The following is a 15,333-nucleotide window of genomic DNA, read 5'->3' as shown; positions in this document are numbered from 1 at the left end:
GAGAGTTTTGGCTAGTGATGGCGTCATCCAGGGGTGGGGAAAGTGCGACATCAACCACGTGGCCAGTCACATGGTCTACCCAAAGCTTTGGCCTCATTTGCATGGAATGGGGGCGGGGCTAGTGACAGCCCCAAGACTGGGTGGCCCCGCCCACATCTCGGCCAATAGGAAACCAGCTGTGAGAATACTGCCTTGCCATTGGAGAATAGGACTTTGGCTCTCAGAACTTGGACAAGTGTGTCCTTGATTGACATATCTTGGTGAACGTCGGATTAGGGCCTCCTAACTTCATCATACTCTCTCTAAGAAAAATATGTCACACCTTTTGAGAATTACGATTTTTAAGATACATTTACTACATGTTGTGTAAGAAAAGGGTTACTTGTATGCATTTGTATAAACTCTTTTTCCCAGATTTTTTAAGGTGTGTAATAATAATAGAATATTTATAAAATTGAGCAAAAACATGGTGTACAAGCTCTACAAGTGGTTCTTGGTCTCCATCGTTCAGTTACCAAGACCCTCGCGTGGATTGCTCCTCTGATGGCTCTGCACCAGAGGGCAATGAGGGTGGGAAGCAGACCGCCAAGAAGCTTAAGAGTTAAGAAGGGCAAATCCACACACTTACTTTTAAAATGCTTGACAATCCATCCACCAGAGCTCCTGTCCTATTCCGGTGCCTCAAAGACCATTCCAGAGCTCTCCAAGTCTGGCAACTCTGGACAGCATCTTTGCTGCCCCTTCTCCTTTTCCACAGAGGTCATTTTCTGGAAGTCTCCTTACATGAAACCACACCAAGATTTGGGCTCCCTTGCCTCCTGGCCCTACATACACTCCTGTCTACTGACAACCATCAGGCTTTGTCTAGGTTCAGAGAACTATCAGACTATGTCCAGCCCAAGGTTGTTCATCACTTGCTCATGACTGGATCTCTCCTGCCCTGTCCAGAGCCTCCTTGTGCATCATCCGTGCTCCCCAAATTGTAGCTTTTCTCTCTCTCCTGGTGTCATCTGCTCAATTTAGCCCAGTGACTAGACACATACTAGGCTCTCAATAAATGTCCACATCAATTTTTAATTTGTGTTAAGTGCTGGGCTGATTCCACTTGTCCACAATTTGCTTTAATTTCCTTAAAGAAGATAAGTCATAACTGTTGGAGAGTTTGCCCTATTTGTTTATAAATTATGCCTTAATTTGACTGTGAATTACAGTGGTAAATAGGTGTGCTGTTCCCGTGTACTTTCCTTGAGAAAGTGGGAGTGAGAGGAAAAGTGTAAATTATGCCTCTGGTCCTAGGTGCTCTCAAATGCCTCACCTCATTTCTTCCCTTCCCTTCTCAGCAGAAGGCAAGGCAAACAAGATTCAGACACAGGTGGGCAATCGACTGGCCACCAGCCTTGGCAGATAGTCCTCTGAATCTAGGATGGTTCATCTCACGGCAACTTCACTCCTCATCCTCATCTCTTGAACCACCACTCTGCAGAAACTGCTTGGTCAGCAGTGACCTCCAAACTGTTGAACACAAGAACAAATTTATCCTCAGCTTGCGGCCCTGACTTTCCTCTGTGACTACCTGTGCACACTCCCTTTTCTAAGCCCTTCCTCCTCAACTCCCCAACTTGCTCTTTAATCTCCTCCAGCCTCTCATTCTCTTGCCTTCCTCATCCATCCTTGAATGTTGGTGTCCTCAAGATTCAGCCTGCTTTCCTTCTTCATTCAATATATGTTCACTACCCACTTGCTGCTGTCAGGCTGTTACTAGGTATTGGAAATCCCATGCTTTTCATTTTTATTCTGCATATTCTCACTTACTAGACTCAATCAAAAACATCATCCCTTGAACCAAACCAATATCTCCATCACTTTCCTATGTTTCAGTTTAGTTTTTCTGGCTACCAGTTAGGCAGCTCCACTTGAGGGTCCCACAGCCACCTTAGATTCAAAATGCTCCAAGTTGCCCTCCTCTGCAGGCTCTCCTAGTAAACAGTGTGCTTTCCCAGCTCCAGGTCCTTGGTTCACATCTTAAGGGTTCCTCAAGTCTGTTTCCTCATCTGTACTGTATATAGACTGGTCATCTCCTGGCCGACCTCCAGCTTGACCCAGGCACATTCCCCAGCCGGTCACTTAGTAATCTATTGGAAGGTAGCTCTGAGCACATCAAAACCTTCTTGCCTTCATTCCAAATCCCCTCAGGATCAAGCCCATTGGTCAGCATGGCAGGAAATTTTCAGAACTAACCAGCTCTCAGCTTTCTCCTGCTCCCCCAAACACCACACACACTGTTCATGGAACTCCTGCCCCATTACCTGACCTAGTGTCCATTCACCCACTCAAGGCTAAGTTCTGCTGGTCTCTCTTCTAGGAAAATCTTTACGACCATACACACACAAAAAAAAGCATGCCAAAATGTGGTAGTTTGCTGACTTAACAAGTATCACAAAGAGGAAAGGAGACAAACGGGGCTGTTATGAGTGTACCACAACTAGGGGCCTACAGAAAATCAGAATAATTACTATAGGAAACAGATCACAAGCAGAATGGGAAGTTCAAAGGTCTTGGCCCAAACTCTTGAGCAGAAGCTCTCTTCTACCTGAGCTTGCTCCTGAGACTTGGGTCTGCTGCCCACTTCCTAAGTTAGGCACTGCTGACTCTGAAGTATGAGAGGCTCTACTGAAGAACCTCCGCGGGAGATTCTTCTTTAACCATATTTATTCCAGTGGGAACAGATTTCATAAGAGATTTCCTCCTGTCTCTCCCAATAGACACAGGTCTCCAGGTTTGGCTGCTCAGGAAGGTGCTGTGTGAGGAAGATTCTGTTGGTGTAGTGTCAGTTATAAAACACAAGTCCCAGGCAAAACTTTGCCAGTCTGCATGAAGTAGGGCAGAATCTAGTTATCAGAGGTAAAATCCTTAAGTGCACAGGCCGTCCCATTACAAGTAGCCTCAGGCCCTTCAGGTCATTGTAACAAAATAGTATACACTATTTTGTATGCAAAATACAAAAGTGGCTGATAAAAAGAAATTTATTTCCGAAGTTCTAGAGGGTGAAAGTCCAAGACCAAGGCACTGGCAGATTGGGTGTGTGGTGACAACCCACTTCTTCATGAAAGGCTGCCCTCAGGCTATACCTCCCCACTTGATAGAGGGGCTGATGGATCTCCCTCAGGCCTGTGGGACAAAAGCACTAATCACATGTATGGAGGCCCCACCCTCCCAACCAAATTGCCTCCAAAGGCCTTACTCTCATCCATCATGTGGGGAGGGGGAAGCATTTAGATATGAATTTTGGGGAGAAACAAACATTCAGCCCATTACACTATTTCATAAAGTGACTATAACATAAGGTAACGTGAAGTAGCTGTAAGGGCTGAAGCTCTGGACAATGAGGTGCTTCAATGCATCCTGGAGACAGACAAACAGATACACATGTACACACACACTTTCCCTGGGTCTGCCCCATGGAAAGAAAGAGCTGGATTAAATTCTCCAAAGATATACAAGGGCTCGTGGGGCTCCACCCCATCAGGTTCGACTATTATGACTTCTCCCTGATTGCATTGTGGACCTGAAAACCAACTTGGCAGTTTTTGTAGGTTTCCTGCCAATATTAACTTCAGATACAATCAGTTTCACTGTAGCATGATGAATAGTAGTTCCACTGAGATGCAGCTGATGTCCATTTAGAGTCCACCAAAAGTCTGCTGAAGGTGCCAGAGTTGGACTAAGTGAGGGGAACAACATGAGCTTCCATCTTCTCACTCCAAATCAGTGCCAAGTCACCTCTGTGCTCTGTGAGTCCCTCCAGAGGGTTAGTGTGTATGTGTGAGTGTGGTGTGGGTGTGGTATGTGCAGGGCCACATGCCAGGAAAGCACTGCACATATTGAGACACACTCCCAGACCAACAGGTTGGTCTCTGGGTTTTTAGCTGGGATAGCAAACTTTGATAAAACTGGACAGCACAGGATCTTCAACACCCCGGGTGCCTCGGATTTTTAGAATAAAACCTTTCCAAAAGGCAGGAGTGCGCCAGAATTTTCAAGTGTCCACAGTGGTTGCAAGTCCTAGTATAAGTGAGAATTCTCTTTTGTTTAAACAGTGAACAGAGTCATGTAGTGACAATGTAGAAAGAACCAAACTGTTCTCCTTCCTGCTCAATCAAGAACATGTGAACTTGCTGTCCTCTCATTCAACAAACTGTATTCTTCCAATCTTTACATTCTGCAATATACACAGAAGACATCAGATGTGGAGAACAAGGTGTTCTTCTATCCACTGATTTAAAAATCTGTGTGATTTCCATCCACTCCCTCAACAATCTCCACAAGAGACATCCTAGAGGCTGGAGTGGTGGCTCAGTGGTAGAGTGCACTTCTAGCATGCATGAGGCACTGGGTTCGATCCTCGGCACCACATAAAAACAAGCTAATGTATCCACCCAAAACTAAAGATACATAAATAAATAAATATTAAAAAAAAAACAAAAAAGAGACATCCTATATAGAGTAAACAAGAATTCCTCCTGTCCTCCCTTCTACATTCCGCACAACATCCACACTGAAGTCTCCCTAGCCCCCTGTATTCGCCAGCACCCTACAAGTGAGATCTCCTTCACCCTACACACCCTGAAAGAGCCCATAATGGGAGGTCTCCCTCACCCTATATACCCTGCCAGTGCCCATCATGGAGGTCTCCCTCACCCTATATACCCTGCCAGAGCCCATCATGGAGGTCTCCCTCACCCTATATACCCTGCCAGTGCCCATCATGGAGGTCTCCCTCACCCTATATACCCTGCCAGTGCCCATCATGGAGGTCTCCCTCACCCTATATACCCTGCCAGTGTCCATCATGGAGGTCTCCCTCACCCTATATACCCTGCCAGTGCCCATCATGGAGGTCTCCCTCACCCTATATACCCTGCCAGTGCCCATCATGGAGGTCTCCCTCACCCTATATACCCTGCCAGTGCCCATCATGGAGGTCTCCCTCACCCTATATACCCTGCCAGTGCCCATCATGGAGGTCTCCCTCACCCTATATACCCTGCCAGAGCCCATCATGGAGGTCTCCCTCACCCTATATACCCTGCCAGTGCCCATCATGGAGGTCTCCCTCACCCTATATACCCTGCCAGAGCCCATCATGGGAGGTCTCCCTCACCCTATATACCCTGCCAGAGCCCATCATGGAGGTCTCCCTCACCCTATATACCCTGCCAGTGTCCATCATGGGAGGTCTCCCTCACCCTATATACCCTGCCAGTGCCCATCATGGGAGGTGTCCCTCACCCTATATACCCTGCCAGAGCCCATCATGGAGGTCTCCCTCACCCTATATACCCTGCCAGAGCCCATCATGGAGGTCTCCCTCACCCTATATACCCTGCCAGTGCCCATCATGGAGGTCTCCCTCACCCTATATACCCTGCCAGTGTCCATCATGGAGGTCTCCCTCACCCTATATACCCTGCCAGTGCCCATCATGGAGGTCCCCCTCACCCTATATACCCTGCCAGTGCCCATCATGGAGGTCCCCCTCACCCTATATACCCTGCCAGTGCCCATCATGGAGGTCCCCCTCACCCTATATACCCTGCCAGTGCCCATCATGGAGGTCCCCCTCACCCTATATACCCTGCCAGTGCCCATCATGGAGGTCCCCCTCACCCTATATACCCTGCCAGTGCCCATCATGGAGGTCCCCCTCACCCTATATACCCTGCCAGTGCCCATCATGGAGGTCCCCCTCACCCTATATACCCTGCCAGTGCCCATCATGGAGGTCTCCCTCACCCTATATACCCTGCCAGAGCCCATCATGGAGGTCTCCCTCACCCTATATACCCTGCCAGAGCCCATCATGGAGGTCTCCCTCACCCTATATACCCTGCCAGAGCCCATCATGGAGGTCTCCCTCACCCTATATACCCTGCCAGTGCCCATCATGGAGGTCTCCCTCACCCTATATACCCTGCCAGTGTCCATCATGGAGGTCTCCCTCACCCTATATACCCTGCAGAGCCCATCATGGAGGTCTCCCTCACCCTATATACCCTGCCAGTGTCCATCATGGAGGTCTCCCTCACCCTATATACCCTGCCAGAGCCCATCATGGAGGTCTCCCTCACCCTATATACCCTGCCAGTGCCCATCATGGAGGTCCCCCTCACCCTATATACCCTGCCAGTGCCCATCATGGAGGTCTCCCTCACCCTATATACCCTGCCAGAGCCCATCATGGAGGTCCCCCTCACCCTATATACCCTGACAGTGCCCATCATGGAGGTCTCCCTCACCCTATATACCCTGCCAGTGCCCATCATGGAGGTCTCCCTCACCCTATATACCCTGCCAGTGCCCATCATGGAGGTCTCCCTCACCCTATATACCCTGCCAGAGCCCATCATGGAGGTCCCCCTCACCCTATATACCCTGCCAGAGCCCATCATGGAGGTCCCCCTCACCCTATATACCCTGCCAGTGTCCATCATGGAGGTCTCCCTCACCTTATATACCCTGCCAGTGTCCATCATGGGAGGTCTCCCGCACCCTATATACCCTGCCAGAGCCCATCATGGAGGTCCGCCTCACCCTATATACCCTGCCAGAGCCCATCATGGGAGGTCTGTCTCACCCTACATGCATGGGTTTTCTGTCTCACCCTATATACATGGGTGGTCTCCTTCTCCTCACACCTCCTACCAGTGCTCTCATGGGAAGTCTCCATCTCCTTACTCACCCTGCCAGTCCCCATTTTGGTAGTCGCCTGTCCCTCCTTCACTCTAGTGAATGCACCTTAATTGCTCTTATACAGTGGTATTGGAAGGCTATGGGTAAGCCCTGGGGTATGCGCACAGTGTGGTGGAAATGTTGACCTCCAGCAAGGGCAGTGTGGTTAGACCTATCCCTGAACACTCTCCAGTTGCTCCTTACCCCCAATATCTCTGTTCTTGTGGTACTGGCAGTGATTTTGTGGGAGATACTATATCATGGGTAGCATCTATGGTGAAATGTCCACTGCGTATTCACTCCTTGCAATTGACTCATGTGCTTCCTCACATTCTGTTCTCCTTCACCACCAATTGCCCAACCTCTCTATCTCTTGTGCTTCATCGAATCTGCCTGGGCTTTTTTTCAAGGCTGTCCATGTGCAGATACACCTTCTTTGGTGACTTCCTATTAATGGAGCCATGTCCATCTCTTACTTTGAGCCATATTATTGTTCCTTAAAGTTTTCTTCGGATGATCTGATATTCCGGCAGATACTGCCAAAATCAGGCCTCCCAGCCACCCTCCCAACACTTGCTATTTCCCCACAACTTTAGGCCAGTAAAGGAGTAAAAGAGGTGACTCCAGGAAACCCAGATCGGTTTTAATTCCTGTGCTGCTGTCTGTGCTGGGGCTGGGTGGAGCCATGTCAATCACACAGTTGTGGGCTCTGGGCCTCCATGCTACCAGTGGCAGGCATGATGATGGATGATGTGCAGGAGGTTATCGTGGCATCTGGGGTTCAACATTGACGAGCAGGGTGTCATGATGTCCGTCAGGGTGTGTATATGGGTGATGATGACAGGTGACATGGTGGTGTCACATGGTGTGCAGTACTGATGTTGGGTATGTTGGGGACAATGGTGATAGCCATGGGTGATGGTGACTGGCAGAGTGCAACAGAGACAATGGTGACTGGTCTGGTGGCATGGCTGCTTGGGGCTCTCTGGGGTCTTCTTTCCCCTCACAGTCTACTTTGATCTCCACATATAACTTTTAACTCCTCAAAGCTTAGCTACTGCCAGCCTGCTGTTGACCATGTTCCTACAAATATTTGAACAGCCAGTCAACATGTATTCATATTTATGTGTTATGTTCAGCGAGAACTATGAGATCCCTTTTTGCTAGGTACACCTTGCTGGGGACCACCAGCTGTTGTCTGACATGATGGTGACACACACTGGTGACTACAGGGACTCTAGCAAAAGAGGGCTCTACAAAATAGTCACAGTAGTGTAGGGTACAACAGTTAACTTCATGCAGTCATATCAATACTACTGGTTTACACCTGTTCACCTCCCTACAGGCTGCAGATGGCACTGCAGAACAGTCTCTGCAAGTTTTGATAAATTTTAATTTTTATAATAGATTTGTACTACTATAGTAGTAAGAGATGAAATGGACTTCCATCCACATGTATATTAAGCACAAACAATAAACCTACTTTTTTTTGACATTTGAAGGCTCTGTGATCTTTTTTAAAATTGTGCCAAATCTATGAAAAATAAATCTGTATATAAATGGAAACTACAATCCAAGCCTGGGTTGAAGGTCAAGTCTATGTGGGGGTGGGCGTAAAACCGCTGGATCATATAGAAATTATATTTCACTTTTTGAGGAGCTGGCAAAGTGTTTTTCACAGTAGCTGTACTAGTCACATTCCACTAGCAATGCAAAGAGTTCCTATTTCCCAGCACCCTGAAGGAAGCTGGTCAACTCCTTCTCCTCTCACTGGGCGGGGCCTGAGAGCTCCCCTGCTCCCCCTCCTGGGTGGGGCTCAGAATCTCCCTCCTTCTGAGTGATGCACCCCCAACTCTTCTCTTCTTAGGCATCTCTGTCTGGCTCTCTGCTTCCAGTGTTGCCCACTGTGTTTAGCTGGCTGTCATTGTTTTTATTACCATGGTGATTATGAGGTGGTATCCAGGTGGCTTTGCCATCTTGAATACATTGTCTCCCAATCCATAAACATGCAATCTCTTTCTATCTACTTAAGCAGTATTCTGTAGTTCTCAGTATTTCACCTCCTTGGGTTTGCGTCTAAGTATTCTTTTTTTTTTAAAAAAGAGAGAGAGAGAGAATTTTTTAAATTTATTCTTCAGTTTTCGGTGGACACAACATCCTTATTTTATTTTTATGTGGTGCTGAGGATTGAACCCAGCGCCCCACACATGCCAGGCGATGGCATTACCGCTTGAGCCACATCCCCAGCCCTTCTAAGTATTCTTCATCAATAATTATCACCAACTAGCCAGGCTGGTGACCTGAGCTGGGTTCACAGAGCTGGCAGCACCAATAACCTAAGAAAACGGCAGAAGGAGCATCTAACACCTAGAAATACCTTAAGGAATCAGGGGTGGCTCTCAACCTTAAGGGTCCGTTGGAAAGAGAGAGAGAGGGGGGTGGGGAGCATGCCTGAGACCCTTTTTATTGAAGAGAAAGACACTTGAGAAAGTTCCACCCAAATGAGGCAAGGGATTGGGTTTAGGGGGCTGTAGCCCAGTCTCACTGGGTGATGCCCACTCCCAGACCTTCATTCCCCTGCCGAGAGGAGATGAAATCCACCTGTTTCCATGCGCAGTGGGAACCAGTCTCACACCTCTGTTGCTCAAGGTTAAGGGTCTGTGCTCATTCCTATGTGGCAGCTTCCAAAAAATAATATTATTAGAAATAGAATTGTGTCCAGAAGAGGTGGCACACACATGTAGTCCCTGCCATTCAGGAGCATCAAGTGGGCAGTTTTCAACTTAGTGTGATCCTATCTCAGAATAGAAAGTTTTGAGGGTGTAACTCATTTGTACAACAACTTGGGCTCCACCCCCGGTACTCAAAAAAATTGTTTATTTCTTTATACAGTAATCATGCACTCTCTAATTGCTAAATTTGTTTATTAGCTCTAACAGATTTGTGTGAATTCTCTGTGATTTTCTGTATGTAGAATCAACTGAAAACAGAGATAGTTTGCTTCTTCATTTCCAATTCAGATGCTGTTTATTTCTATATTTTGCTTAATAATGGAGTTGGGGAAGCTCTATACCAATACAACTGGTGTCCCTTGAAGACAGATACACAAGAAGATCATGGTGTGAAGATGAAGGAGTGAAGTAGAGCAAGCCAAGGAGCTCCAGAGGTTGTGGGGAACTATTAGAGGCTAGAAAGACAGACAGATTCTCTGCAGAGCCAAAACCCTGCAAGGACTTTGACCTTGGCATTCTGGCTCCAGAACTCTTCAGGCTGTCTCCAAGTGCCCGGTTTGTAGCACTCCCTTACTGCAACCCCAGGAAGCTGACGCTCCACTTGGTGGGTGGTGTGGGTCTGTGGCTGTCTCAGTGGTGACGCTGTTCCTCTCAGGTGGTGCTGACCTCATGGAATGCATTAGCAAGGGCTCCCTCCTCTGGTGTTGTTGGAATAGTTTGGTGAGATTCATGCTGTGTCTTCTCAAACTGTTTTACAGACTTCATCAGAGAAGCCATCTGGTTCTGGGCTTTTCTTCTGGGGGAAGTTTTTGATAAGTGATTCAATCTCTACTTGCTATGGATTCTGTTGAGATTTTCTCTCAAATCAGTATTGATAATTTGTGTGATTCCCAGAGTTGTGAATTTCTAAATCATCTAATGTGTTAGAATACAACTGTTCATAACAGTCTCCTCAAATGTTTTTGACTTCTGTCAGGTCAGTAGTAGTGTCCCTTCTTTGATTTCTGATTTCAGTTTGTGCACCTCCTTTTCTTTTTTCTTAGTTGGTCTAGGTAAAGACTTGTCAATTGTGTTGATCTTTTCAAAAAACTCAATTTTGTTTTTGTGGATTCTATTGTTTTCCTACCCTCAATTCCATTTATTTTTGCTTAATCTTTATTACCTCCTTGCTTCTTTTGGCCTGGGGATTAGTTTGCTCTTTTCTTTCTGGTTTATAAGATGTAAAATTAAGTTGTTCATGACAGCTTCCTTCTTTTTTAATATAGCACTTACCCATATAAGTTTCCTTCCAAGTACTACCTTCACTATGTCCCATAAGTTTTGGCATGCTGTAGTTTTGTCTTCAGTTATTCCAAAATATATTCAAGGTTGCTTAGTGATTTCTTCTGGAACCACTGTTTTCTTTAAAAGTGTGTTGTTTAATTTCCATTTTTTTAATGAATTTCCTGTTTTCTTGTTTTATTCACTTCTAGTTTCATTCTATTCTGATCAGAAGAAATATTTTATATGATTTCAATTTTTTAACACTCACTGAAGACTGTCTTATAACTTGCCATGTGATCCATCCTTGGATATGACCACCAACAAGAAACTCCATCAACTATACCTCTTGACCAGCAACTCCACCAATCCCTGGGAAAGGGTACATATTATTCTCAGAGCTACCACATTACAACATCCAAATTTTCCACTCCTTAATAAAAATTAACAAAGTACATAAAGAAACAGAAAATTATTGTCCATTTAGAGAAGAAAATATGAAATGAACAATAAACATTTCTGAGAAAACCAAGACATTGGACTTATTAGACCAAGACTGTAAAATACTTGTATTAAATGTGCAGAAGGAAACCATGGCAACTAAGAGAATTATTAATGAACTGAAAAGACTATTGATACAGAGACATAGACTTTAAACAGAACGAAATTTTAAAAAGCACTCTGAAGCTGAAACCTACAACAGCTAAATGAAATATTCACTAAGAGGCCCAACATCAGATTAGAGCAGACAAACAAAATGATCCACACATATGACTACATCACAATTGAAATTACCTAGTCTGAAGAGCAGAAATTAAAAAAAAAAAACTAAATAAAAATAAACAGATGGGGCTGGGGTTGTGGCTCAGCAGTACAGTGTTTGTCCAGCACGTGCGAGGTGGTGAGTTCAATCCTTAACACCACATAAAAATAAATAAAATAAAGGTATTGTGTCCAACTGCATCTAAAAAAATATACATAAAAAAATAAACAGAGTCTAAGGAACTTACATGACACCATCAGTGTATACTATGAAGAAGAAGAAAGAAAGGCAGGAGAAAGTATTTGAAGAAATAATGACCCAAAACTTCAGAAATGCAAAAAAAAAAAAAAAAAAAAAAAAAAAAACCCATGAATCTACACATAAAAGAAACTCAAAAAAACTCTGATCAGGATAAACTCAGAACCCACAATGAGATACATTATAGCTAACTTTCAAAAGCCAATAATAAGCTGGACATGTTGGCACACATCTGTAATCACAGCTACTTGGGAGCCTGAGGCAGGAAGATCACAAGTAAAGGCCAGCCTGAACAACTTTTGGGAGACCCTGTCTTGAAATAAAACAGGACTGAGAATGTAACTCAGTGGTGGAGCCCTCACCTAGCATGAACGTGGCTCTGGGTTTAACCCCAGCACTACATACACATGCAAAAAAAGCCAAAGTGAAGGCTGAAAACAGTGAGAAGAGAAGCAACTTGCAACATACGCGCGATCCTCAACAAGATTAAGAGCCTTTTCTTTGTCAGAAACCATGAAGGTCAGAGGCAATAGAATGGTATGTTTAAATTATTGCAAGGAAAAAAAAAAACCCTGTCATGTAAGAATAAAAGAGAAGTTATAACATTGCCAGATAAACAAAGGATAAAGGAATTCATCACCAGGAGAACTTGGCTACAAGAAATGCTAAAGAGAATCCAGGGTAAAATGAGAGGAACCTGTGTAATAAATCAGAACAATACAAAGAAATAAAGATCTCCAGTAAAGGTTAAAAAGCTAGTGTTACTTTGTTATGCTGTTGGGTTATAAGTGATGTGTGTGATTTAAGAAGTAGATGCGGGGCTGGGGATGTGGCTCGAGCGGTGGCGCGCTTGCCTGGCATGCATGCGGCCCGGGTTCGATCCTCAGCACCACATACAAACAAAGATGTTGTGTCCGCCGAAAACTAAAAAATAAATATTTAAAAAAAAAAAAAAAAGAAGTAGATGCAGAAAACAGTAATTATAAATCTGTGAAAATTGGGGACACACTTACAAAGATGAAATTAGTTGCAACAATATAAAGGAACAGATTTAATGAATGCTGTTGAAGCCAAGTTTGTATCAATTCAAACTAGGTTGATATAAATTTAGGATTTAACTCTAGTCCCCATAGTAACCATTAGGAAAATAAAATATACAGAAAGGGATATGAAAAGGAAACCAAAACCTGTCAAATCCAAAAGGAGGCAATATTGGGGAAATTAAGGAACAAAAACAAAGGAAATATAGAAAACAAAAGCAAAATGGCAGAAGTTCTTATTTCTCAGTAATCACATTAAATATAAATGTAACAAATTCATCAACTAAAGGATAAAGACTGATTAGATGATTTTAAAAATTTGATCAAGCTATATGCTACTCACTTTAGACCCAAAACACAAATAGGTTGAAAGTGAAATGATGGAAAAAGACAATCCATCAAATAGCAGCCAAAAGAGCCAGCATGGTTACAGTAACATTATACATTAGACCTAAGTGGAAAGCGTTAGGAGAGAAAAACGACAGCACGTTGACACTCATTCAGCAGACGTGATAAGGGAAAACATGCAAGCACTAGACTCTGAAGCTCCAAAGCCTGTGAAACAAACACTGAGGGAGGGAGGACTCTGCACTACAGGCTTCAAGGCCTACTCTCAGCAGGGGGACTGTCCCCATAGGTCGGAAAGGAAGGAGAAGACTTCAGGGCACAGGTAGTTGAGGACTGAAGTTACACATCCATAAAAAACACTGTGAAGTCAGCAGAGGGTGGGGACACTCTGGATGTGCAAAGGCAAGGTGTCCTGGGTGAGCATGCCACACTCAAGTCCGCATTGACCGCACACAGGAGGACCTTGGGAAATGTCCATGAGCCTGTTTTCTAAACACAACCTTTTCACTTGGCCAAGACAGGACCTTCTCCAGGAATTTTCCCCTGCTGTCACCAAGGCTGCCACCCAAGACTGTGGCCCCTGGGGCTAGGCTGAGGCCTAGTCCTTCACACAGACCTGCTGGGCCCCGCACACACAGCTTCTCAGGTGGGCTCTAATGCAGAGTCACAGGTGAGGGTGCCAAATCTGGTCCTACCTGGGCTCTGGCCTAAGAGTGGGTCTGAGAGCCCTGTTAGCCATAGTGGTCCTCTTCCCTGCCCTCACAGCCCCCAAAGTGGGGCCACAGGGCCCTGGAACATGGCTCTCAAGGCCCACCTGGAGTGGCAGCAGTCCTTTGTCTCTTGCTTCCCCTGTGTGTCCCCAGGCTTCATCCAGGTGTGTTCCTGTGCATCAGTTAGTTTCCAGTTCAGCTCAGAGAGTGATCAGAGAGGCCCCTGCCTGACTGGACTGGCAAAGCCATGATCAGGATAGCAAGGCAAAGGCATTTCAAGACTTTAGACAGCAGAAATAATAGTAATCTTTTCCCATCTTAGAATGGCAAAAAGATTTTACTTATTATACAATTCAGCCTGTCCATAGCAGGTGGTTGTAGAATTGAAATTCACATCTTCTTGCTGGCCTCCCAGCCCCACCTCCATCCCAATGTCCCACAACTGTGGGATCTGGTGAGCATGTTACCTTGAGGGCATCCTTAAAGGGCACCCTGTTCCAGCCACCAGCTGGGGGAAATGTCCGTGCTGCTTCTCTGGGGAGTTAAGGGGCACCTCCCGCCAGCCTCCATGGCCTCGTGTTCCCTGTGCTGCTGTAAGTCCTCCCTGAGCCCCAGGCTGCAGGGAGTGGCTACAGGTTCCCAGAGTTGTGCAGAAAAGCTTATTTGTGGATGTGCCAGGAGCCTACTCCAGGGGTCTCTGCAGAACTGTGCACAGTGGGAGAGAACTCTCAGCAAGCAGGAGAGAAGAGAGGGAAGCAAGTGACCAGAGCTCCCCGGATAGAGCCAGAACAGGGTTGCAAGTGAGCCGCTCAGTTTGGGCAATGTCCTGCACGGGAGGGGCTGGGAGTAAGCCATTCACAGTTCCTAGGGGCTGTGCCAGTGATCTGGTCAGATGTGGGGTTTTGTTTGTTTGTTTGTTTTTGTTTTGTTTTGTTTCTAGTACTGGGGATTGAACTCAGGGGCACTCAACCACGAGCCACATCCCCAGTCCTATTTTGTATTTTATTAGAGACAGGGTCTCACTTAGTTGCTAAGTGCCTCGCCGTTGCTAAGGCTGGCTTTGAACTCAGGATCCTCCTGTCTCAGTCTTCTGAGCCATAGGGATTACAGGTGTGTGCCACCATGCCCAGTCAGATGTGCTTTTTAGGATAAAGACACAAGATAGGGGAGGCATATAAGGTCCTGGAAGGAGAGCTGACTCCACAGTTTCACCCAAACCTGCTAAAAGATCCACTGAGACAGCAATTTAGGAGAGATAAATATGGAATCTTAAGGGAACCCTCCTCAAGCCATTAAGAGGCAGAAACACAGTTATAAACACGCCTTGTAAAATGTCCTTATAAAATGAAGGAAATATGCAAGCCCAGGAAAACTGGCATGAAATTGTGCAGCTCCACCCTGGATCCACCTACAGCCATTCTGTAAACACTGGACTCTCAGCCCAAGGTGGGCTCTCACTCTGAAGACAGCCTGCATTCACCCTTGAATGTGGG

Source organism: Marmota monax, unplaced genomic scaffold (genome assembly GCF_021218885.2).
Source record: "Marmota monax isolate L192 unplaced genomic scaffold, Marmota_monax_Labrador192_F-V1.1 WCK01_AAM20220418_F8-fsc00060, whole genome shotgun sequence".
Taxonomy (NCBI): domain Eukaryota; kingdom Metazoa; phylum Chordata; class Mammalia; order Rodentia; family Sciuridae; genus Marmota; species Marmota monax.
Note: the sequence above shows the minus strand (reverse complement) of the source record.